General features: G+C 42.4%; 1 long non-coding RNA gene across 3 annotated transcripts in view; it reads left to right on the plus strand.

Annotated features, from left to right (window-relative positions):
* The window catches only part of LOC110257807 (uncharacterized), a 222429-nt gene that overhangs the window by 133519 nt on the left and 65108 nt on the right, over window positions 1-23802 (plus strand). Inside the window, exons 1-2 of one of the 3 annotated variants that reach the window (XR_014835146.1) lie at window positions 21152-21224; window positions 23087-23322. The exons of 1 other annotated variant lie outside the window; for it this stretch is intronic. This is a non-coding gene — a long non-coding RNA (uncharacterized LOC110257807). Of the gene's footprint in view, window positions 1-21135; window positions 21225-23086; window positions 23323-23802 lie in introns of those variants that run through there. One more of the 3 variants, XR_002340804.2, reaches the window with a different exon arrangement.

Here is a 23802-nt window from a genome sequence, read left to right on the forward strand (position 1 = left end):
TAGAGGCTTCATAGAATGTCTTTGGGAGTGTTCCTTCCTCTTGAGTCTTTTGGAAGAGTTTGAGAAGAATAGGTATAAGTTCTTCTTTGTTTGGTAGAATTTGCCTATGAAGCCATCTGGTCCTAGACTTTCGTTTGTAGGGAGTTTTTATTTATTTATTTATTTTTTGCAGGCTGGACTCATGGCATATGAAGTTCGCAGGCTAGGGGTCAAATCCCAGCTACAGCTGCTTGCCTATGCCACAGCTACGGCAACAGCAACATGGTTTCAAGCTGTATTTCCACCTATACTGCAGCTCATGGCAATGCCAGATCCTTTATCCCACTGAGCGAGGCCAGGGATTGATCCTGCATCCTCATGAATACTAGTCATATTTGTTTCTGCTGTGCCACAACAGGAACTCTTGGGAGTTTTTATTTTATTTTATTTTTATTTTTTTGTCTTTTATCCTTTTAGGGCTGCACCAGTGGCATATGGAGGTTCCCAGGCTAAGGGTCTAATCGGAGCTATTGCTGCCAGCCTATGCCACAGCCATAGCAACACCAGATCTGAGCTACGTCTGCGACCTACATCACAGCTCACAGCAACACCGGATCCTTAACCCACTGAGGCCAAGGATCAAACCTGCATCCTCATAAATACTAGCTGTATTTGTTTCTGCTGTGCCACAACAGGAACTCCTAGGAGTTTTTAAATTATATATTCTACTTCCAGTGATCCGCCTGATCAAATTATCTATTTTCTTGATTCACTTTTGGTGAGCTGTATGTTTCTGGAAAGTTGTCCATTTCTCCTAGGTTGTCAAATTTGTTGGCATATAATTGTTCATAGTATTCTCTTCTAGTTTTTTTTTGTGTTACAATCTCATTTCTTGACTGATGCATTTCTTGCTTATCTTAATTTCAAAACCTCATCAGGTTAGTGTTGATAACTCTCCTCCAAACATCAGAGTTGACATTTTTACAATTCAGACCTGGCACTTCCCAATGTTGGTATCAGGAAATGCAAAAAAAAAAACAGAGCTGTTCAGAATTCCTCCCCACTCAGAAACAAAGCTGCCATCTTAATAGTGATTATATCCTTGAGACACCCCATTAACTTCGTGCCTACTTTCCTGAAAACCTTAATATATCTTAGGTTTTGTTGTAAGAGAAAATTCCATTTTATTTGCAAAAGCAACATACATATGGACATACTTACAGTAAACTATTTTATTTATTTATTTACTTAGGGCTGCCCTTGTGGCATATGGCAGTTCTTGGGCTAGGGGGTCCAATCAGAGCTCCAGCTGCTGGCCTACGCCACAGCCACAGCAATGCCGGATTTGAGCCGCACATGTGACCTATGCCACAGCTTGCAGCAACACCGGATCTTTAACTCACTGATCAAGGCCAGGGCTGGAACCTGCGTCCTCATGGACACTATGTCAGATTCTTAACCTGCTCAGTCATGACAGGAACTCCTGTTTTTTATTTTTAATTCAGACAAAAACAATGAATAGGAAGCACATACGAAAAACTTAAATCAACATATCGAAGAGAAATATTTTATAAGAGGCTAGTTTAAGATTCACATTGCAGGCTTGCGTCCTGTGGTTTGAAGTTCCAAGGTGGAAAATCGATAGCTCTCAGGCTTTCGCATGTTGTGATTTCTCCATAATTATTACAGTTTATTATTGCATTAAAACAGTAATAGAAAAAGTCAATCCTTTTTCTTGATATTAGAGTCCTGCTTGTCATGTTTGCCCAGCACAGTCACTGGTGCAAGGTTGAGGAGATAAAGGTAGTAAATTAGCCTGTCACTTCAGGAAAACAAAGTCTATGGAGACAAAGAAAATGGCTAATCTTAGTATCTTTTCCTAACAACATCGACTGAGAAGAAAGGATGAAAGTGATTTCTGCTAGAAGCCAACTTGATTTTATTTTTTTTGTTTGTAATAGAGAGGTATCATTTCAAAGAGGAGAATTAAAAAGAAAAATGTGGTAAAATTATAGAAAGACTAAGCTAAAAAGGAACTTTCTGGGGTTTAGCCAACTTCCTTAATGCAATACACTCCATTTGGTTCAATTCCATTCAATAAAATCAACAAACATTTACGGATGTTATGTATCGGTAATTGTGACTATAACATATCAGGCTGCAATGTATCAGCCATGAAGATGCAATGAGAAAGATCCAGGGAGTTCCTCTTGTCACTCAGCTGGTTAAAAACCTGACTAGTATCTATGAGGATGCGGGTTCTATCCCTGGCCTCACCCAGTGGGTTGGGGATCCAGCATTGCCTCAAGCTGTGGCATAGGTCTCAGATGCCACTTGGATCCAGCATTACTGTGGCTGTGGTATAGGCCTGCAACTGCAGCTCTAATTCATCTCCTAGCCTGGAAACTTCCATGTGCCACAGGTGTGGCCCTAAAAAGAAAAAAGAAAAAAAAAATCTAGTTTGTCATCAAAAATCTCAGTCCTTGTGTGAAGAAACTTAACCTGGAGATCTAAGGTGTCTTACCTGAGTCCTACAACTTGTTAGTGGAGAAAGCAGGAATAACAACCCTGCCTCGTGACTCCTGGTTCAGTAGTCTGCTACCCAGACAGTTTCTGTCCTCTGCTGAATTGGAGCCAAATGCCAAAGAACTCACCCAGATACTCACATACTTCATCTATGGGATGTTCAAAAAGAGTCAGCAAAGTGAACTTTGAGGTGCTAAACATGAGAGGTAAGATTTTATAAGAAGGGAGAAGGGGAGAAGGACAAAGGGAATAACCATGCCTTAGAACATTCTGGTAATTTAGACACTGGACTTATTACAGCTGATAATCACTGAATTTCTTGGCTTGGAAGGAATCATGGGTCTCAATAATAGTTATAGTAATAATAACAGCAGCTATAATATGAGTAGATAATACTTTTAGAATGCTTACTATGTACCAATGACTCTTCTTAGGGGTCATACTTGAAACAACTCATTTAAGTCTAAAATTAAACCTATGAAAAAATTAAAAAATAAAAAAACCCTGAGGTAAGTATTATAATTATCTCCATGTGATCGTTAGCTCTCATCACACGTAATGCTGTGTGACAAAGCTCCCCCAAACTCGGTGGTTTCTAACAACAGCCATTTATTACGAGGGTGAGGTCAGCTGATGTTCTGCTGGGCTCACTCATTCGTCCAGGGTCCCCTGCCCATAGGTCTAGAATGGCTTCTGCTGGGCTGCCTTCACTACACAGGGACCCTCCTCCATGTCTGTCACCTCCCCTTCCACAGGCTAGCTGGGCTTTGTCCCATGGGAGAGGTAGGGGTGCACGAGCGATCTGTAGGACGAGAAGAAAGGCACAAGCACTTCTTCAGTCTGCTTGCATCTCGCTGTCTTGAGGTCAGAGGAAGAACTGTCATCGCAGACATCTACCACAGGGGTTAAGTGACTTTTAGTTAGAATGTGGGCTAGCCTGTGTGTAATAGAGATAAACAACACATGGATCATTACTAGTCCAAAGAGAGGTGGTCCAGATGTGTGTGTTCGGTGCGTTCAACAAGGCTTCCAGGTGCCTGGGATCCTTCTTTCTGCTTTCTCTGCCCTCAAGTGATGGAGTCGTTGCATGGTCTGAGACTGGCCATCACTTCAACCATGTTCCCAAGTCAAGATGGTTCTCAGGGAGGGAAGGAAAGTATACCTCTCCCAACTTAAGAAGATGAGTAGAGGGAGTTCCCATTGTGGCTCAGTGGTAACGAACCCAGCTAGTGTCCATGAGGATACAAGTTCGATCCCTAGCCTTGCTCAGTGGGTTAAGGATCTGGCGTTGTCATGAGCTGTGGTGTAGGTTACAGATGCGGCTTGGATCCTATGTTGCTGTGGCTGTGGTGTAAGCTGGCAGCTACAGCTCCGATTGAACCCCTAGCCTGGGAACCTCCATATGCCACAGGTGTGGCCCTAAAAAGACACACAAAAAAAGACCAAAAAAAAAAAATCTCAAGATTTCCACTCCTGCTCATATGTACTTGGCAATATGGATCAATCTCTCACAACTATAAAAGATGTATAGATTATCTTTTAAACCCAGGAAGCATTCAAGAGCTAATAAGATTCTGAGCAATTGGTCTAACATCGTAGAGAGGCTGAGAACTCAGGAAAAAGTGAGCAAAGCCTTTTTATCCTCAGGAACATTTGGTTGTCCTTTTGGTGACATTAGGGGACTAGGACACATCTGAATCCTCTTTAGGCTGGGCCCCAAAAGATTGTCTCCAAGAAGTTAAGGTAAACCGGAACTAAACCAACCCCTGCCTCATCTGAAACGCAGTTTTGCTAAAATAGGATTTTCCCTCAGAAAATCTCAAATGTAAAACTTTGATCAAGGTGATGCTAAACTGCAAGCACTAGCCTCAGATCCCTAACAGAGAGACATATAACTTAGAAAGCGTCACCTATTCTTCGATTGTTGGAGAATATTTAAAAAATATTTTTTAACTGGTAGGGAAATGGAAGAGATAAAAATTGATACAGCAATTTTGTACAAGAGCAAAATAGAAATTCTAGATCTGAGAAAGACAAGGTTAATAGCAGATGGAGAATAAGCTCAAAGAGAAAAAAGAATGTGTGCATGTATGTGTGACTGGGTTACCTTGCTGTACAGTAGAAAATTGACAGAACACTATAAACCAGCTATAATGGAAAAAATAAAAATCATTATAAATAGAAAAAATAGAATGAAAGAAAAAAGAAAAAAAAAGAGAGAATAAGCTCAAAGAAACAGTCCAGAGTGAAGCATGGAAAGCCAAAAGTGAAACTCAGAAGATAAACATAAGATAGTGGTAAAGCTTAATGGTTTAATTGGTGTCCCAGACATAGAGGAGGGGTGAGGGGCAGGGGAGAGCAGGAGAGGAAGGACTGGGAGATAGGGAGAAGGGGAGAGGGAGAGAGAGGCTGGGAAAGAAGCAATTCTAAAGTGGTAAAGGATCAGAAACTTTGAGACATGATCAAAGACATGAAGCCCATTGAATCCCAAGCTGGATTTAAAAAAAAAATCCCCATATAAACTCATTAGACAACAGGATTTAAAGTTCATATCACTTTTGTTCTCACTGTCCAGATCTTGGACAAGAGACTACAACTCTCTGCAGGAGAGGCTGAAAAATGTGGTTTCTATTCCATTGTTTCTTCAGAGCTGTATACCCTGAAAAACACTGAGAGTTTATTGCCATAAGAGAGAAGAGAAGCATCACCACTGACCTTGACATCTTTCTGAGGTCACAGAGCTAGGAAGGGGCAGATGGGGTATTTGTCTGATTTGGCTTGGTCTGACTCCCTAGCCTGTGCTCTCCATCACTATGCAGAAGACACGCCCAAGGTTTGGGTTTGCAACCTTTGATCGCAAGTCAACATAATATATTAATTAAGCAAATAGATTTCTTTTATCTAAATTTTTTTTGAAATTATAGTTGATTTACAATGTTGTGTCAATTTCTGCTATATAGCAAAATGACTTAGCCATATATATATTTATTTAATATTATTTTCCATTATGGTCTATCCCATAAAATTGGATATAATTCCCTGTGCTATATAGTAGGACCTTATTATTTATACTTTAAAAATTAATTATTTGTTTATTTGTTTATTTTTTATGGCCACACCCATGGCATATGGAAGTTCCCAGGCCAGGGATTTAATCCAAGCCACAGCTGTGACCTATGCTACACCTGCAGCAAAGCCAGATCCTTTAACCCACTGCTACTGGGCTGGGGATCAAACCGCACCTATGAAGCAACCTGAGCCCCTGAAGTCAGATCCTTAACGACTCTGGTACAGTGGGAACTCCTATTTATCCTTTCTAAATGTAATAATGTGCATCTACTAACCCCATAATTTCAGTCTATCCCATTCCCACCCCCCTCCCCCTTGGCAACCACAAGTCTGTTCTCAATGTCTATGAGTTTGTTTCTGTTTCATAGATAGGTTCATTTGTGCCATGTTTTAGATTCCACATATATGTGATATCATATGATGTTTGTCTTTCTCTTTCTGACTTGCTTCACTTACTATGAAAATCTCTAGCTGCATCCATGTTGCTGTGAATGGCATTATTTCATTCTTTTTATGGCTGAGTAGTATTCCATTGTATATATGTACCATATCTTCTTAATCCATTCATCCATTGATGGTCATTTAGGCTGTTTCCATGTCTTGGCTATTGTAAAATAGTGTTGCTATGAACAGAGTGGTGCAAGGATGTTTTTGAATTATAGTTTGTCCGGATATATGCCCTGGAGTGGGATTGCCAGATTCTAGGTAATTCTATTTTTAGTTTTCTGAGGAACCTCCATACTGTTTTCCATAGTGGCTGTACCAATTTACAGTCCCACCAAGATCTTAGTAGGGTTCTCTTTTCTCCAAACCCTTTCCAGCATTTGTTATTTGCAGGCTTATTAATGAGGGTCATTCTAAACAGTATGAGGTGCTACATCATTGTAGTTTTGATCCACGTTTCTCTAATAATTAGTGATGCTAAGCATCTTTTCATCTGCCTGCTGGCCACCTGTATGTCTTAGGAGAAATGTCTATTTAGGTCTTCTGCCCATTTTTTCTCTTAAGTTGTTTTTTTTTTGTTGTTGTTGAGTTGTATGAGCTGTTTATATAATCTGGAAATTAAGCCCTTGTCTGTTGCATAGTTTGCAAATACTTTCTCCCATTCTGTAGTTTGTCTTTTCATTTTTTAAAATTGTTTATTTTGCTGTGCAAAAGCTTGTAAGTTTGGAGACAGTATAACCAGATCAGGATCATGTTTGTAAAAAACTAAGTCTTCGCCAACATTTCAGTGTTGTTCACATCCACTGAGAATTCATTGCCCATGATACAAGGTCCAAAAGGGCACAGTAGGCTACAAGTACACCAGCTTCAGGAGGGTTAGGTTGGCGCTGGTAACTTTAGTCATCCAAAATAGTGTTTATGAGCACAAGGAACAAGGCTTTGGTCTCTTCACAAGTTAATTCTTTGGGTCTCAAAATGAGAGTCTCAAGAATGCCAGCAGAAGAGATGAAAAACTCCCTTGTCTTTCATCATCCAATTTTTTTCAAATGTTATCTTAGATCTAATACCAAAGAGAGTTGTGTATTTTGTTAAGAGACTCTAAGCCCTTAGCAAACTATGGTCCATGGACTAAATTCCTCCGGCCATCTGTTTTTGCTAAGAAAGTTTTATTGGTACACTAGCACATCCAGTCATTTATGTATTGCCTGTGACTGCCTTTGTATTTCTGTGACAGAATTTGAATGGTTGTGACAGAAACCACGTGATTCGCACAGCCTAAAATATTCACTGTCAGGTCGTTTTCAGAAACATTTGGCTGATCCCTGCTGTAAGCCAATAACAACTTCATGCTCCTAGGCAACGATAAATTTGTCTTCATGTTCAGCCTCATTATGAAAGAACATCTGGGGTCTTATCTCCTCTTGACCTTCCTTAATCTCCAGGTGGGAGATTTTTCACTGTGTGACACCTCCTCCTGTTTAATGAACCCTGAGAGTTGAACTTGACCATCTTGAATATGGTTTTTAATAAGCAAGCATTTCATAAATTCTTACTTTCTCATGTTGGCAATTTTAAAAATGGAATGAAATCATTTTCACATTTTAATTTGGTCAAGCAACTTGATAAGCATAGGCAAAATAAACCTTCCTTTGTGGTGAGAATGCAGTCCCCTAAAACTGTGATTGAAAACCAAAGACATGGTTTTCTAAGGTCAGACCATAAGGAACCCTAAAATCCATATTTCTAACATTTATGGATTTGCTCTCATTAGTTTTGGCAATCCATGACGTCTTGATTTTTGAAAGAGGCACAAAATGGTGCAGAAAGCTTCTGGACCATGAATAAAAATATATATATATATATTTTATAATTTTAGTGTAAACAAATTCCAAGCATATGGATTACATTTCCTTTTAAAAATAAAGGGTTTTAGCATTTAATGGGGAAAGCGATTTGCAAAATATGCTTTGGATTTTGCCAAAACCGAACCACTCAAAATGTACAATTAACTCTAAACGAAACCAAATTCAACTGTCTTTGCTGTGAATGACTAAAAAAGACAGCTCCCCTTGTTGCTTGTGCCTTCGAGTTCCCAGGTCGAGAAAGGGAAGTTGGATGTGCTGTCAGCTAAGAGCTGTTCTTCATAATGTCTCTGCCTCGGAATGTAGTTGAGCAGGACAGTGTTTCCCAGGGGTATATGTGTGACCTTCTCAAGTGTAAATCGATTTTGACTAGTTATGATGTTTAAGAGGAATTATAGAGAGGAACTGACATGTTTCCTGGTAAGGGATCAAGTTGTTAATTTCCACTGGCTCGGAAATGCTCATTTTTGTCCCGAGAGCTAAATAATCAGACAAAAGTCTTCTACATCTTAATGACCTTTTCTATTTGTAATGCGAGCAGTAGCGTGGTAATAAATGTACCATTAAAAATGCTTTAGGTTTGTCTCTTAGATCAGTTTCATTTGCAGAAATAAGCATTGCTGCTTTTAAACCAAGTGGGACTGACTGACTAATTGTTAGGCTAATACACCCAGGAGTATTTTGCTCCTTGCTATTTCCGGTTAGTCTCAGTTGCGGGAATCCAGCTGATAACAGAGAGGCAGGAACCCAACCTGGGAGCCAGGGCTCCTGAGAACTCTTTTATTTACCAGGCTCTACTCTTAAAATAATAAATGCACCTCCTTTGAGGAAACAGAAAATTATGAATTAGGAGTGGTTTGGAAGATGCAAATGATTCTTAGGAGAATTTAAATTTTAAATGGAACTTCTGGTCTACAAGCCATTTGCAAAGAGTTGAAGATGGTAATAAAATTGAGGAGTATGGTAATAATGATGGAAATAAATTCTCTATTGTGGACAGGATGGGGGAAAACATAGAGGCACTATTTAAATATTGAAATCTAGGAGCATGCTTAGAACAGATGCAAAACCACCACATACACCCAAAATAAACCATATAAATAAAGTGTGAGAGAGAGGAGGAAAATGATCAGAAAATGAAAGGAGTTAAATAAACAAATCCTCGGCTTGCTTCCCTTCCAGCCTAGTGTAACATATTAAACCATTCATTTTATTTTCTCACAAAGTTTTTCCTTTTTCAAAGAACTCTTCAGGAAGGAGAGGAGTTTTATATTTTCATATACATTTCTTCCACTCTTTGATGCAACAAAAAGGGCACAATAGCAAGAGAAAACATCGACATGTGGCATCTCAAAGGTCAACTTCTTTCATGTTTCAATACCGTATTCTCATTATATTGGCTCTTTTAGAACTCAGTGTGACTAATAACTGTTCACGCTGTACATCCGTTTTTAAATTGCACGTTTCTTACAAACATCACTCAGTTCATTAATATTTAGGCTTGCTATTCTCAGTTCCCACCAAAACTGATCTAAATGCGAAACCTACACTGTTGACAGAGCAGCAAGGCTGCACAGGGCAATAATCACCACTGTTCCCTGTGAATCAAACACTTTTGCAGTTTGAGAGATTGGTCCCAGCGGTCACATCATTATTTCCTGAGTTGCCCATTATGTGGTTAAAATTTACATAAATATTAGGTACACTTAGTCCCTTCCCTGTGGCTTTTCCAGAAGGACTGCATTCCTGTATATTTATTAGCCACTTTCAAAGCTTCTTGTTGTTATAACTTGCAGAAAGGAGAAAGTCAGAAACATAAAGAAGTCTTAGAATTGTATAAATCAGAGCTGTGTTCGTATAATCTTATGAAGATTTAATAAGTAAATGCATAACTGAATTCTTGAAGGCAGTTGAGGCAAGAGTAGGCTTCTGTATATCTTTCTGGAAAATATCCATGGGTCATTCCTGCCTCTCTAGTCATGACACAGTTCTTCCCCTCTGCCTCTATTTTTAGGGGTGACTTTCCTCCTGATATTATACCACACAGAACTCTTTGTTGCCTTCCATCAGAGCCCTTGGTCTTTCTAAATATGCTTCTTACTTTAAACTTCCCTCTTGGTTTCCCCCCATTTTCACTTTATCAGGACGAGTCACTTTCTCTGCCTGGTTTCCTCTTCCATTGATGCTTGTGGTAGCATCAATGCTGGGTTCACAAAATTGTTTCCATTTCCGCCTTTCATCGAGCGTGCCATGAGATGATGTCTACACGGTGGGTGGGAGGCAGTGGTGATGATTGCCCCCACCAGGCCTGGCCTTTTGAAAGGCTTGCACCATCTTCCACCTTCATCCCCTCTTGATGGATTGGCCAGTTAGAGAGAATTCAGCCGTGTGCTCAAGGCTTTGGAGGTCTCTGAGGCGCTGAGGATTGGTGGAACCTCCAAACAGAAGGAGCATGGTTGAAAGAGAGCTGCTTGGAACAGCCATGTGATGGGGGACATCTGCCTTGGGCTTTGTCTCTGCACAAACACTTCTGTTGTGTTAAGCCACTGAGATCTTGGGCTGTTTGTCACGGCAGTTTACCTGCATTGACTATTGTAATGATCTCATAGATGGCCTTCGAGATTCTCTCTCTAGAATATACCTTCTAGGGACTTAGGGCACTTTAATTTGCTATAAGGATACACAGTTTCTTCAGTTCTAGGAATTGAAACTAATATTTTACCTCTGGCTAGTCTTTCTTAAAGACAGCAATTTTGTATTCTAGTGCCTGGTCCAGAGTAGCAAGATGCTCAGTAAATCTTGGTAGACATTGCCTCTCCTTGAAAAGAAGGCATCATGAATGGGAGAATTTCAGACATGGTAGCTCTTGAGGATGAAATGAGGTTCGTGGTAATTGAAGGTGTAGGGGAATCAGCTGCGTGTCATTCAATGCCATTACCTCCTCTGTTTATCACATGAGGTATGCCTTGTCCTCATTCATTTCATCGTGGAAATAAAGGCAAGTTTACATAATATAATGATTATGCTCATGTAAGCATTCATTCACATATCTGTCTTTGCCTTAGCACTGTTCTAGGTACTGGGGGGAAAGAGGTAAATATGACAGGTCCAGTCCCTGCCTTTTACAAGTCTATTTTCTCAACCATTAATATGATGATATCATTTCTGAAACTCATCTTTCCTTTGCATGAATCATAAGGATGTCGATCAGTTTACGAAGCATAGTGTATCCCCTTTGGGCACAACACAGAGACCAGGCAACCCAGTAGAAGCCACTGAAATTCTAGACACTACAAATAGAGTATTCATATAATTGCTTGTATCCTAGCTTTTACTGTTCACTTATAAGGACTTTATTATCTGATTACAAAGGTCACACATAACTTATAATTTAATTTCTCCACTTGAAATTTGTTCTTTTCAATGTTTGAGAGCTCCTTGAGGATAGAGACTAAGTCCTTAATTCACTTCAGCAAACACTTATTGAACACAACGATCTATTTAATTACTTTGGGAGAAAAAGATTGCAGATTCCTCTAAATTCATATCATACTACTTAACAAATAATCCCTTTCATGTACAGTCCTTTCTTTGAAACATTTACCTCTCAAGTCTTTTTTTTTTTTTTTTTTGCTGCAAAAGAGTTTACTTGTCCCAGATTTCTTCTTTCTTCTATCTTTTCTTTTCTTTCTTTCTTTCTTTCTTTTTTTTTTTCTTTTGCCTTTTCTAGGGCTGCACCCACAGCATATGGAGGTTCCCAGGCTAGGAGTCCAATCAGAGCTGTAGCCACTCGCCTATACCACAGCCACAGCCACGCAGGATCCGAGCTGCATTTGCGACCTACACCACAGCTCATGGCTGCATCCTTAACCCACTGAGTGAGGCCAGGGATCAAACCCCACAACCTCATGCTTCCTAGTTGGATTTGTTAACCCCTGAGCCACGATGGGAACTCCTCTTCTATCTTTTCTTCTATACTTATTTGCCCAACATTCTCTGAGTCCATATTTTTAAAAAAATTCTATCATTTAGATTAAATCAGATGTTCTATGTAAAGGAACTGTATGAGGAAGGCAATCATTTAATTATTAATATTTTTGTACAGCAGAACTTTTGGCGGCCACGCCCACAGCATGCTGAAGTTCCTGGGCCAGGGATCAAACCTGCAGCACAGCAGTGACAATGCTGGATCCTCGACTTGCTAGGCCACCTAGAAAATCCCTAAAGCAGAACTTTTAAAAACCAGATTTGATAAAAATAGTGACATGTTGATATTCGGTTCAGGTCATTTCATTTTCCCAGTGTAGGGCTTTTCAAAATATTCTTTTCTGAAAGAATAATGTTTCTGCACTGCCTCACAGCTATGCTTCAACGTTATCCACTTTTGGTGGAACGGGGATTTAAAAAAATGTGTCACAGGAGTTCCTGCTGTGGTGCAGTGGGTTAAGGATCTGTCATTGTCTGTGAGGCAGCATGAGCTCAATCTCCAGCCCAGTATTGTGGCATAAGGATCCGGTGTTGCCACAGATGTGGCATAAGTTGCAGCTGCAATTCAGATTCCATCCCTGGCCTGGGAACTTCTATATGCCACAAGTGTGGCCAAAAAGTTAAAAAAAAAAAAAAAAGGTCTAGGATGCTTGAGGGAGAGAGTTTAAACCCATCTTAGGAAGAGGAGTTGGGCAGTCAAAGGAATGGAAGAAAAAATGTAGGAAGAAGCTACCCGAAAGTGAAGGAACTCAGAAAATAGAGTTGCCAGATTTGGCCAAGAAACAATCAGAAAAGACCAAAAAACCCACAAAGAAACAAAAAGCCGACAATAACAGAAAACAGGATACCTAGTTAAATCTGAATTTCAGTAAACAACAAATAATTTCTTAATAGGAATATGTCTCAAATATGGACTTACGACATTGTTGAGCTCCTACAATTGCATGGGACGTACTTAGACTTTAAAAACTCCATTGTTCATCTGAAATTCGAATTTAACTGGGAGTCTGTATTTTATCTGGTGACTAAAAATCCACTCAGTGAAAATGTGAAGAAATGTTTTTGAAATTCTTTGAGTGTGTTCATGATTGACTTTCTGTCTAGAAACAGGGCACCCAAGGCCCATGTATCTTAGAGGGTTCGTTATAACTCACATGTGATCCTATCCTCAGCTCCTGGCCTCAGGAATGTATTCATTAAAGAATCAAGAAGTACCATAGAGAAGTTCTCTTGTGGCACAGCAGGTTAAGGATCCAGCCGTGTCACTGCAGCAGCTTGGGTCACTGCTGTGGTGCAGGTTTGATCCCTGGCCTGGGAACTTCCACATGGCGTGGGTATGGCCAAAAACAATTTTAAAGAAGCATCATCGAAAAAAGATTGTTTGGTTGCCCAGAAGGGACCAGTCTTGGTGGCACCATGTGTAGGCTGGTTCTTTATGACCCAAAGAATGATTTTCCAGTGTAAGGTGAAGAGCCTCGACTCTAGTCCAGGCTGAAGGGTCTGGAACATGCAGAAGGGATGGGGTGAGCTGAGAAAGAGCCCCCATGGGTCAGAGCCCAGAGGCAAGAATTGGCCTCCCCTGGGAGATGCCTGGAGGAGGATGGGGCACCAGGTGGGCACCCTCTGGCAGAATTTTGCAATCTTGGCACTATCAATATTTTTGAGTAGGTAATTGTCATGAGAGAGAGGCTGTCTTGTGTGCTCTAAGGTGTTGAGCAGCATCCCAGGTCGGTACTCACTAGATGCCAGGAGCACCCCCCCACACTTCAGTTTCGACAGCCCAAAATGCATCTAGCCATTGCCAGATGTTCCCTGATGGGCAACGCTGACTCAGATTAAGGATCTCAGTCTTTTTTTTTTTTTTTCTTTTTGCCATTTCTTGGGCCGCTCCCACGGCGTATGGGGGTTCCCAGGCTAGGGGTCCAATCGGAGCCGTAGTCACCGGCCTACACCGGAGCCACAGCAACACAGGATCTGAGCCGCATCTGCAACCTACACCACAGCTCACGGCAACGCCGGATCCTTAACCCACTGAGCAAGTGCAGGGACTGAACCCACAGCCTCATGGTCCCTAGTCAGATTTGTTAACCACTGAGCCACGACGGAACTCCAAGGATCTCAGTCTTATGGAGAGAGAAGCCAGGGAACAGAGAGCAAGAACAGAATGGGAACATATACCTGAGAAACAAATGCAGCAGGCAAGGATTTGCAGAAGGGGGAGCAAAGTCTCATAATCAGAGCAAAAGCTCACCATTGGGTTATTTGCTCAGGAAGTCCACCTTCCCCACCCCACTCGCCTCCCCACTGCACCTGCCGCCCACCCTCACCACCTGCAGAGCCTCTGAGAAACAGCAGCCTAACCCGCAGCATCTCCATGGGCACAGGGGGAAGCCTTAAGAGAGGACCATCACTGCCCGGAGAAATGAACCACCATAGCCTCTAACTGTTCTTCATGCTTCCACTTGTCCCCCTGCAGTCTCCTCTCCATATAATTGCCAGGGTGGTCTTTGAAAAAACAGAAAACAGACCTCATGACACCCTGTCCAAGATTCTTCAGTGGCTTCCCGCTATACTCAGGCTAAACCTCACCTCTTCTCCATGGCTTGCCAGGACCTGCCTGACTTGGCCCCTGCCTCTTCTCCACCATCATGCTGCCTAGATCACCACCTTGATCACTACTCTCTAGCCACACTGGGCTGCTTGCTGGTCCCACCCCAGAGCCTTTGTCCCCACTGTTCTCCTGCCTAGGGTAATCTCCATAAGGTCTCTGCTTAAATGTTACCTCCTTGTGAAAAGAGAACCCTCATGCAGTGTTGGTGGGAATGTAAATTGGTGCAACCACCATGGAGAACAGTATGAAGTTTCCTTCAAAAACTAAAGCTAGATCTACCATATGATCTAGCAATCCCACTCCTGGGTATGCATCCAGAGAAAACCATAATTTGAAAAGATAACATGCTCCCCAATGTTGACAGCAGCACTATTGATAATCGCCAAGACATGGAAGCAAATTAAATGTTCATCAACAGAAGACCGGATAAAGAAGATGTGGTACATACATACAATGGAATATTACCCATAAAAAGAAAAATAATGCCATTTGGAGCAATATGGATGGACCTAGAAATCCTCACACTAAGTGAAGTCAGACAACAACAAATATCATATGAGATCACTAATATGTGGAATACAGTAAAAATGATACAAAAGAATTTATTCACAAAACAGAAACAAAGATTTCAAAACCAAACTTATGGTTACCAAAGAGGAAGTGTTGGGGGAGGGATAAATTAGGAGGTTGGGATTAACATATACACACGACTATATATAAAGTAGATTAGTAACAAGGACCTACTGTATAGCACAGGGAACTCTACTTAATACTGTCTAACAACCTATATGGGAAAAGAATCTGAAAACGAATGGATATATGTGTATGTATAATGGATTCACTTTGCTGCACACCTGAAACTCACACAACATTGTAAGTATACTACGTTACCAAAATGTTTTTAAAAAATTACTTCCTTGAATTTACCAATTTTTCCTGACCACCTTATCTAAGTAGCCAACTAGCAACTCCTTGCACAACTTACACTTTTGATCCTTGCAATGTTTAATTTTTATAGCATTCAGCCACGTTTATATTTCATTTATTTTATCCATTTCTTCATTATATTCATTGATACTATTCAGTATTTTTGTGCTTACTTTTTTATTGCATCTATGTTTGCAGGGTTATTTACTCACCTCTGTCTATATTTAGGGAGCGGAGAAAAGGGCCAAGCACATGGTGGCAGCTCAATAAATATTTGTTGAACACAAGATTGAGTGGCAACGGGCAAAGCGAATGACAGGAATGCTTTAATCATATACGTTTAGTCTACGCATTTATCAATGCACTTGGTATTTCTCAGTAATTCTCCACAATCTCTTTGTATTTTAAGTGCCATTGGAGAATATATCATTTGCCACTTAGGAGGAAGGACCATATACACCATAGTGTCCCAGTTTATGCCTGTTGTCCCAGTAGAATTATTAATAGCATACTCACTCTCCCAAACATCCTCATTTGGACAACAAATTAAATTTATACAGGGCACGGATGTGTCTTTTAACAGGTATGGGCAATGAGTCATAGGAGTTGAGGCTGAAAAGAGATGAGTGGGACCTGGAATTGTCAAGCATGAACTTCATGGAAGATTTGGGACTTGATTTGAGCTCCAAAGGATGAAGAGGAGGAAGGAAGGATTGCTTGGATGGAGAAAGTCATGTGTGCAAAGGGACAGAGATGGGACTGTGATCCATGCAAATTGTGATGGAAGGTTTAGGCAAGAGACCCTCCAGCTGGTAAAATGCAAAGGCAGCTTGTGAATGGACTAGATTCCAAGGCCAAAACCCAGGGCTATATCCCATAGAAGATAAGCGTCTATTTAAGACATGGTGATGCTTCTATCCCTTAAACACAGATTTCAATGGCTAGGTTGGGATGTTTGACACTCCAAACTGAGAAAAACAATTTCTCAACAACAGATGACTTTTTCAAATCCACCCCAGATAAAATGGGGGAGAAGATGCTATGGGCTTTAGGGAAACCTGGAGGAGGTGGAATCAGCTCGTTAATGGCAGCTGTTTCAACAATTAGAGTTAAGTTCAGCACAATGATTCAATTTAACAAAATCAGGTCTTAAGTTTTAGCTCCTTAATAGCTTCCACTTTTCCAGTGAGTCAGGAGAGCTTGGTTTGGGTATAAGCTACTGCCACTTTTGTTTAGTCAACATTAAGACAACAAACCAGGCAGAGGATGTCTACTCAAGTAAATAATCAAGTCGCTAAAGACTTAATCCCAAGCAACTGGAAGAAGGTGGGCATGGTTTACCTCATCCATTGAAATAAGTAATTTTCATTGTTGGGCCACGTCTTTTTGCCATTTCTTGGGCTGCTTCCGCAGCATATGGAGATTCCCAGGCTAGGGGTCTAATCGGAGCTGTAGCCACCGGCCTACGCCAGAGCCACAGCAACATGGGATCCGAGCCGCGACTGCGACCTACACCACAGCTCACGGCAACGCTGGATCCGTAACCCACTGAGCAAGGGCAGGGATCGAACCCACAACCTCATGGTTCCTAGTTGGATTCGTTAACTACTGCGCCACGACGGGAACTCCTGGGCCAAGTCTTATTTCTCAACTAGATCAAGGACATTGTGAAGTCTCATTAAAACGAGCAAACATAGTCCCTCTTTCCAGTCAAGTTCACCTCTCTGAAAGCTCTCTCTCTCTCTTTTTTTTATAAAAGGGATATTTGGTCATTCAGATGCATTTTGTTCAATAGATGCTTTTTCCAGACCAGATGGGTCTGACCCCTCTCCTACCATTGCCTCCAAGAGACAAAAGAATGCTGCTAATACAATGACCTCACAGTGCATTTACAGCCCAAAGTCTCTTATCACAGGTGTTTCCACAGGGACAAGGTTTTAGGTTTAAAGGCAACTTTGTCTTCAGATTTACCCTCTGGGTTCCTCTAGAGAAAAACCTGCTTTATGAAATGAAGAAACAAAGGTAGAGGCAGATCTCAACCATCTTACAAACTGTCTAGTGGAAGAAAAATGTGCCATTACCCTAATTGCCACCAAAGGATTTGAACTCTGGTCGAGAGTCTCTTATCTACCTCTCGGGGAAAAGTTGGACAGAGTGAAGTCCTCTGGTTCTTACATTTTCATAGCTGTTTGAAATGTTCAGTTGCAGAGGGTCTTTGTCTCAGATAGATGGCCAAGACCCTTGTGAGGAGCTGGAGGCCAGGATGGAGCTGAAGAATCAGTGACAAATGATTCTATATACAGGAAAATCCAAGCTGGCATCACATTCTTTTTGTGATGGACTCAGTTTAGACCTCTTTTTGTTTCACAGTTGGCAGTGGGATTGTTGGTGTTCCTGGGGATGGAATGAACTTGAGAGCTCTGTTTGGATGTCTTCAACTTTCGCCAGCTATGAAGATTGAGAGATAGAATGAAAATCTACAAATACAAAGAGTAATAAAATGAAACTAATCATCCCTAAAGACTTAACTAATCTCTCTTTTCAGAGATGGATTCAATTTTGTCTCCATTAAAAAGAAAAGAGGCGTTCCCCCTGTGGCACTGTGGGTTAAGAACCCGACTGCAGTAGCTCAGGTCGCTGCAGAGCTGTGGGTTAGATCCCCAGCCCAGCACAGTGGGTTGAAGGATCTGGCATTGCTGCAGCTGCAACATAGGTCACAGCTGCAGCTCAGATTCAATCCCTGGCCTAGGAACTTCCATTATGCTGTAGGTGTGGGAAAGGAAGGAAGGAAGGAGGAAAAAGAGAAGAAAAATTATTAGAATTTTTTCTCAAAGTAGAAGGAAAAAAATAGAAGAGAGCATTTCTAATTAATATGGTAGAATGGACATTTTTAAATTGCCAAGGATAGGATGTAAGAAGTCTTGCCAAGTTCTCTTGGAATGCTTGCTCTAGTGGGAGCTTGGCACCATGCTGTGAGGAAGTCCAAGCTAGCCATGTGGAGAAGAGGCATGGAGAGAGATGACTGACCAGCTCTAACAAGCCCAGCCATCCCAGGCACCATATGTATGAGTGCAAACCTTTCAAATGAACCTGAACCCCAGCCTCCATCTGATAGCCACCACCTGAGGAAAGATTTCGAGCAAGAACCATCAGCTGAGCCTAATCTACTCACAGAATCATAGAGCTAATAATACATTTTGTTTTAAAAGCCAGTAAATGTTGGGTGGTTTGTTGAGTAGTGATAAAGAATTGGAGCAGTCTCTGAAAATGACTTCAACGTGCAGATTTTCTGGAAACCAGAGAACTAAGATATAGAGGGGGCTAAGAGCCACAGCTTTGCTGCCAGGCTGCCTGGGGTTGATTCATGGGTTCAAATTTTGACCCCATCACCTTGGGTAATTCCTTGCCCTCTCAGAAACTCAGCTGCTTGTCAAATGTTGATGAAGATAATAATATCTTTGAATGGTGGTTGTGAAATGCAAATAAATTCATGTGGAGTACCTAGCACACAGCTTGTCCAAGGTTACACATTATATAAGTTTCATCTGCTGTTATTATTAACTCAAATGGCCCATAGAAAGAAACTCATAGGCTTTGGGGGAAAAATTACCTGTTTACTTATTTAGAAAAAAATAGTCTCTCCATTTGGGTAATTTATTCTGTTGCTTCCATTGGGCTGACCAACTCTTTGGAAAAGAACCATCTCCAAGATGGTAAACCTGGCAAAGGAGCACATTGAGAGATCATTCTGGGGAAATGATGTTTTCTGTCCTATATGGGTGAAAAGCTTAATGTTTCTTCTAAAAACCCACCAACACGGAAACAAACAGAAATGATGCTGAAGGCATCTGTGGCAAAGTTAACTCCACCAGGCCCTGGGTTATGTATACTGTGCATTCCGGGAATGGTGCTGCCTTGGAAATTTATTATGTGTAACATTTAATAAAGGGACGAGTTTAACAAAACACCATGGAGACCTGCATTCTAATTGAGTATCTGCTTTGATGTCTGACTTAGATCGAGTCACTGGAGCTCTCTTATTTCCAGCCACTATAAAACAGGATTATGAGCACATTCGGAGCACCCTCAAACATTGTGCAATAAAGGAGGACAGTGGAAGACCTTGAAAATGTGGATGCTTAAAAAGGCCAGGTCAGCATGGTGATACCATTAGTCTCAGGACAGTCAAGAGACCCTCAGGGTTCCAGCACTTCTAGAGGAAGGAGCATGATGAGGTCCTAGAGGCATGGATGCCTTCCAGCCTATTACTTATTGATGCTGGAATGTTCTAGAAAGGACCATCCTCTTATCTGTAGAATCAAGTGGTACATATATAGTATGTGTGTGTGTGTATGGTATATATATGGATATATATTCCACATAGTCCATATCCTATATCCAGGTGTAGGGACACTGGGGTATCCTTTGGAAAACTCCTGTTCAAATCATACCCACCTGGCTTTGATCAACTACAAGCCTTGAAAATCAGTGGAGCTTGTGCTTGACACCTTTGATAGGTCTTTAAAATTCACCCTTTAAAAAAGCTGAGCAACTGGAGGATTTTCCAATGACCAGGAAGGACATATCTGTTAGATATAATAATGAGAGGATGTCAACTACAGAGACGATTAGTCACATTTCACTGGGAGGGACCCCTTCCATTTGGGAAGAATTGGCATTCCCAAGCAATTGTGAGCATAGCTGGATTCTGGCTTCTCTAGAATTTTATTGGAATTCCTATCTCCTTGCTCTTGATTTTGCCTAAATCACCTGTGTTCACATCGTAATTCATTCCACATTTGGCACATTCTGTTGTAGACTCTCAAAGTCATATATCTCCCCAGTCATACGTGAGTTGAGATCTACTGATGTGGAGCTGGAATAACTCAAAGATGCTTCCATCTAAAAATCTTACAGAGGTAGTCATCTGAGCCCCAAGTGGCCCCTGAGACCATGAAACAGACCTAGAGACTGGAAGGTCACTGAAGGCATGGCCAGGCATTTTTTCCACGTCACAGCAGAAATCCCAGTACCCAGTAGAACAGTGCCCAGAATCCATCTATGCTCCACAAATAGGTGTTTGAAAGGGTGCTGACTTGAAGGTAGTGTTGGGCCAGAGATGTAACTGTCTGGTGGCAGGTAGTGATGTGAAAGATGAGTGACCTTCAGAGGATCTTGTTTCAGGATCAGTCAAGAAGGACCAAAGATGGCAAGACAGGAGCTTCTGCAGGGTCTCTGCTCTAATCTCTGGGTGGAGGAGGAAGGGAGCATCTAAGGCAGAGAGATTGTGTGGACAGACTCCTGGAGAACGTCTAGGTTAGCATTCTCGTGTTTGTGAGGAGGGTTTCATCCTGAAATCAAGAAATAAAGGGTATTGTTTCCTCTGGAAACTGAGATGCTTTCAGAGTGCCCCTTGGGTGTGGGAGCCAATAGCTTCAGATGCCTGATGTATGTTCCAGTGAACTCAGTGGAAAAAACAAGACCCACCTGTTTGGTCAGGCCACTCAAGATGGCTGTTCTCTTGCTCTCCTGGTGCCTGCTCACTGACACCCTATTCACAGGAGCATGCTTGCCCCTGTTCCTTAGGCCAGATACTGGCTAGTTTATTAAAGGAAAATAGCTAACCTGGTGATCGTTAACCTAAGGGGCTGTGAGGGGCATGCCAGCTGCTGGTTTCCCTGGTAACTGATGAGCCAAGCTGACGCCATTTCCCCCTATAAATGGAAGCCTCATGGGCCCTGCGGTTGTGCTGGTTGTTGCTGCGTCCTGTTTATTCTCTTCAGGACATGGTGGGGTGTCGCTCCAGGACCTTGCTTCAGGTGTGTAAGCTCCCCCTACGCCCCCCCCAATCTATTAAACCATTGCTGTTTCTGTTGCTGACTCTGGGCTCTTTTTTTGTTCTTGAGGCTGGGCAAGGACAGGGGTTGCAGGCCTGTCAGGTACTGCCCAACCCCATCCACATCTCTACACAGCAGTAAAGGAGCCCTTTACCTGCAAAAATGGCCAAGTCAAAGTAGAAGTTGGGGCGAGGGGATACTTAGAAGAAGACAGTCAGAGGACTTCTCAGCTGGGCTGCAAAGACACTCATAGATCTTGTAGAAAAACTGTATGATTTATGGCAGACAAAAAAAAAAATTCCCTGGCTCTCTCTAGGAGAGGAGAAGGGGCTGTTCTAGTAGATGATGGATCTGTATTTAACCACTTTTTATCTCTTATTAGTCATCTCGGCTTATCACCTTTGCTTTTGTCACATCCTTTTAAAAACATGTTGGGGACTGTAGAATCTTACTGGGCCCTATATGTGAGGCTCTTTGTGGATTTCAAAACACCATCACCGCATCAGATGCTCAACAGACGAGCGTGATTATGTAACTGGTAACTCTTTCTACAAAGGGCCAGATTGTAAGTGGTTTCAGGTTTGTGGGCCATCCACCTCCACATTGCAGGGTGAAAGCAGACATTGACAAGGCATGAAAGAGTGAGTGAGGCCACGTTCTAATAAAGTTTTATTAACAACAATAGGCAGCGGGCTGGATTTGGCCCATGGGCTGCAGTTGGTAGAACTTTGGTCTAGACTCATGCTATTTAAAGCAAGCTCCGTGAGTACCAGTACTAGCCTCACCTGGGAGATTCTTAGCAGCGCAGAATCATGGTCCCAGATGTTCCGAGTCAGAATCTGCATTTTAACGAGACCCAGGTGAGCGCTCGGAGTCAAGGTAGGGTTTCCTAGAAAATGCTTCTCTTTTCCTTCCCTCCTCACCTTTAGAATCTACTCGGTACATCTGACTTCCCCACCCCTGTCCCACCAGATGATCTGTCTTTGTTGGTGTCTTTTGGGCGTTAAAACAGTAGTCGCCTTCACCGCTTTTAAGTTTGGGCCAATCTAAATTGGTGTTTTGAAGGCAAAGCAACTCGAAGGCTCTCGGCTTTCCTCTTGCACAGCCTGCCCAGCTTGGAAACCTTAGAGAAGAAAAGGCACAGAGTGTCTTTTGTGAGATCTTCAGCCTCACCCTTCCCCTCCACAGTGGAGGAGGTGGGGAGAGGAGGCAGCAGAGCCTTGTGCTGGTCTGTTGAGCTAACAATCTCCTGTTGGGGTCCTGTTGGGGCACAAAAGCATCTGTGGTGCTTTTGTGGGGTGTGGGGTTCTCTACACCCTTGGGTCCTCAGACGCTGTTAGTTGGTCGACTCTGTTGGTTTTGTTGGGGCAGGGGTGTCCTTGGGCAGATCACTCTGTCCCAGCTACCTTCAGCATCACTCTCAGCCTCAGGAAGCCGCAGCCCCACCAAGCCCTGGGGCTGCATGCTGTGGCCATCTTTGCCTCTGACTTCTCCCTTGATCTTTCAACTTGCCCAGCAAGAGAGGAGTTGGCGGCCAGTCTCCACGGCCCAAAGGCTGGGACGTGAGGGAGATCATAGTCCCCGAAGCTGGCCTGTCCCCTTGCAGCAGGTGGAGAGCACTTGAATGGCTAGAGCCCCAAGGGGAGGAGGTTGCACTTGCATCCCAAACTGCCCCCCTGTCCCCTGCCCCCCTCATTGCACCTCCTTTCTCTCTGCGCTCCCCTTTCCCCTTGTGTGCCGGTGGGTACAGGTGGTGCACAATGAGCAAGGGTCACAGGGTCGGGGCAAGTCACTCAGCAAATCCTTCATGGGCAATCTGACATCATCTCTTGTCTTGGGTTCAGGTCCCCACCTGATTTCCAGACAGGAAGTGCCCCCACAAAGGTCTGTTCAAGAGACTTGGTTCCAGTCCCTTCCTGCTTAGTGAAGCTGAGCCACTGCCGTAGGTGCCCTTGACTAGTCAAGAGAAAGCTGACGATTCACCCCTGTGATGCTAAGTCTGGGCTCTCCTCCCAAAGCTTATCTTGGAGACACTTTGCTTCCATTCCCTCATTTGATACAGAAGCAAATGAACCCAGAGGTAAAAGTGATTTCCAGCTAAGAACCTTTGCCACCCACCATCTTTCCATTTTTAGGGGGAGTGGAAGACCCAGCAATCAGAGAGGGTTGGTGGGGGGAGTTCCCTGGTGGCCCAGTGGTTAAGGATCTGGCATTGTTGCTGTCGTGGCACAGATTGATCCCTGGCCCTGGAATTTCCACAGCCCATGGATATGCCCATCCCCCCAAAAGAAGATAAAGAGGGGGAAACTTTAAAAATGCAAAAAAGAAAACCCTGTCTTTCATGTAATTTGAGAAAGTGGGGTAAACTGACAGGGGGAAAATGTTTACTCATGGAAAAAAAAGTAGGTGTCTAAACAGAATGTGTTAAATGATCACGGTTTGGTTTTAAAACACTCATGTGCATGTACGAGTGCCTGCAATGTTGCGAGTTAACGTTCTTGTCGGGTCTCCAGGGGGTCTTTCGTGAGCTCTCCCACGTGTCCCCTAGTTTATGCCCTCC

The sequence above is a fragment of the Sus scrofa genome, chromosome X (genome assembly GCF_054392235.1).
Source record: "Sus scrofa isolate SSC_HxYL_T2T_F1_AM1 chromosome X, Sscrofa_HxYL_maternal_Yorkshire_Landrace_v2.0, whole genome shotgun sequence".
Taxonomy (NCBI): Eukaryota; Metazoa; Chordata; class Mammalia; order Artiodactyla; family Suidae; genus Sus; species Sus scrofa.